A 3,026-nucleotide genomic window follows, 5' to 3' on the forward strand; every position below is an offset into this window, starting at 1 on the left:
GAGAGGTGGGAGTGAAAGGAAGGGAAAGAGGTAAAGGTGGGAGTGGAAGGAAGGGAGGGAGAAGTGGAAGTGGAGGGAAGGGTGGCAGTGGAGGGAAGGGTGGGAGAGGTGGGAGTGGAGAGAAGGGAGGGAGAGGTGGGAGTGGAGGGAAGGGAGGGAGAAGTGGGAGTGGAGGGAAGGGAGGGAGAGGTGGGAGTGGAGGGAAGGGGGAGGTGGAAGGAAGGAAGGGGGGAGGGAGAGTTGAGAGTGGAAGGAGACGTGGGAGTGGAAGGAAGGGAAGGAGAGGTGGGATTGGAAGGGAGAGGTGGGAGTGGGAGAGAAGAAGGGAGTGGAAGGGAGTGAGGGAGAGATGGAAAGAAGGGAGGGAGACGTGGAAGGAAGGAGGGAGAGGTGGTGAAGGAGGGAGAGGTGGAGTGGAAGGAAGGGAGGGAGAGGTGGGAGTGGAAGGAAGGGAGGGAGAGGTGGAAGTGGATGGAAGGGAGGGGGAGGTGGGAGTGGAGGGAAGGGAGGGAGAGGTGGAGTGGAGTGGAGGGAAGGAAGGGAAGGGAGGGAGAGGTGGGAGTGGATGGCGAGGTGGGAGTGGAGGGAAGTGAGAGGTGGAAGGAAGGAAGGGGAGGGAGAGTTGAGAGTGGAAGGATACGTGGGAGTGGAAGGAAGGGAGGGAGAGGTGGTATTGGAAGGGAGGGAGAGGTGGGAGTGGGAGGAAGAAGTGGGAGTGGAAGGGAGTGAGGGAGAGGTGGAACGAAGGGAGGGAGAGGTGGAAGGAAGGGAGGGAGAGGTGGGGAAGGGAGGAGAGGTGGAAGGAAGGGAGGGAGAGGTGGGGAAGGGAGGGAGAGGTGGGAAGGGAGGGAGAGGTGGAGTGGAAGGAAGGAGGGAGAGGTGGGAGTGAAGGAGGGGAGGGAGAGGTGGAAGTGGAAGGAAGGGAGGAGGGAGAGTTGGGAGTGGAAGGAAGGGAGGGAGGGAGGAGGGAGGGAGAGGTGGGTTGTTGAAGGAAGGGAGGGAGAGATGGGAGTGGAAGGAAGGGAGGGAGAGAGGTGGGGTGCAAGGAAGGGAGGAGAGAGGTGGGGTGCAAGGAAGGAGGGAGAGAGGTGGGGGTGCAAGGAAGGGAGGGAGAGAGGTGGGTGGTGCAAGGAAGGGAGGAGAGAGGTGGGGTGAAAGGAAGGAGGGAGAGAGTTGGGATGCAAGGAAGGGAGGGAGAGAGGTGGGGGTGCAAGGAAGGGAGGGGGTGGGGGTGCAAGGAAGGGAGGGGGTGGGGGTGCAAGGAAGGGAGGGAGAGAGGTGGGGGTGTAAGGAAGGGAGGAGGAGAGGTAGGGGTGTAAGGAAGGAGGGAGAGAGGTGGGGTGCAAGGAAGAGAGGGGGAGAGGTGGGGGTATAAGGAAGGAGGGAGAGAGGTGGGGTGCAAGGAAGGGAGGAGAGTGGTGGGGTTGTAAAGAAGGGAGGGAGGGCGGTGGGGTGTAAGGAAGGGAGGGAGAGAGGTGGGGATGTAAGGAAAGGAGGGCTGAGAGGTGGGGGTGTGAGTAAGGGAGGAGAGAGGTGGGGGTATAAAGAAGGGAGGGAAAGGTGGGAGTGGAAGGAATGGAGGGAGGAGAGGTGGGAGTGGAAGGAATGGAGGGAGGGAGAGGTGGGAGTGGAAGGAAGAGGTGGGAATGGAATGAAGTGAGGGAGAGAGAGGTGGGAGTGGAAGGAAGGGAGAGAGGGAAAGGTGGGAGTGGAAGGAAAGGAGGGAAAGTTGGAAGTGGAGGAAGGGTGGCAGTGGAGGGAAGGGAGGGAGAGGTGGGAGTGGAGGGAAGGGAGGGAGAGGTGGGAGTGGAGGAAGGGAGGGAGAGGTGGGAAGGGAGGGAGAGGTGGGAGTGGAGGGAATGGAGGGAGAGGTGGGAGTAGATGGCGAGGTGGGAGTGGAGGGAAGGGAGAGGTGAAGGAAGGAAGGGGGAGGGAGAGTTGAGAGTGGAAGAGACGTGGGAGTGGAAGGAAGAGAAGAGAGGTGGGATTGGAAGGGAGGGAGAGGTGGGAGTGGGAGGAAGAAGTGGGAGTGGAAGGGAGTGAGGGAGAGATGGAAGGAAGGGAGGGAGAGGTGGAAGGAAGGGAGGGAGAGGTGGGAGTGGAAGGAAGGGAGGGAGAGGTGGGAGTGGAAGGAAGGGAGGGAGGGAGGGAGGGAGGAGAGGTGGGAGTGGAAGGGAGGGAGGAGAGGTGGGAGTGGAAGGAAGGAGGGAGAGGTGGGAGTGGAAGGAAGGGAGGGAGAGGTGGGAGTGGAAGGAAGGAGGGAGAGGTGTGAGTGGAATGAAGGGAGGGAGAGTGTGAATGGAATGAAGGGAGGGAGAGTGGGAGTGGAAGGAACGGAGTGGAAGGAAGGGGAGAGGTGGGAGTGGAAGGAAGGGGGAGAGGTGGGAGTGGAAGGAAGGGGGGAGAGGTGGGGGGAAGGAAGGGGGGATAGGTGGGAGTGGAAGGAAGGGAGGGAGAGAGGTGGGAGTGGAAGGACCTGGGTCCTGGGACCCAGGAAAACTTTCTGTGGCGCTGTCATCATTACTAAAACAGATAAATACACATAGCTGATATCTAATTGGACACTGAGACAGTGCGTATTCATGTACAGTATTTTCATGTCTTTTTTATCAGGTTGCAAAGATTCAAATCTGTTACCCTAAGGGTCATTGTATCTTTTGAAGAAAGTCGATGACACATGTAAGGTCATTTTGAAGTCATGTACTAAAATAAAACCTGAGGGATCCCTCTTGGTAACTGTGTTTCCGGCTCACCCTTTCATTTGGCCCTTATTGGAATGAAGCAACCTGAGAAATTTGAACTCTTCTGTAGACCACCAGGCAGTAAAAAGGAATCAAACCTGTAGCAAGCCAAGCAAAACTCGCCCCATAATACCATGACTCGCTTTAATTATGTCAAAAAAATCCAATGAAATGCCTTTTTTTCTCCATGATAGACCTGTTTTTGTTGGGGGGGAGGAGGTGTAAAGATTAGGGAGACTATTTACTTAGATGGAGTTTTAGGGTTCACACCTATGCGAAAGCGTT

The sequence above is a fragment of the Ascaphus truei genome, chromosome 3, assembly GCF_040206685.1.
Source record: "Ascaphus truei isolate aAscTru1 chromosome 3, aAscTru1.hap1, whole genome shotgun sequence".
Taxonomy (NCBI): Eukaryota; Metazoa; Chordata; class Amphibia; order Anura; family Ascaphidae; genus Ascaphus; species Ascaphus truei.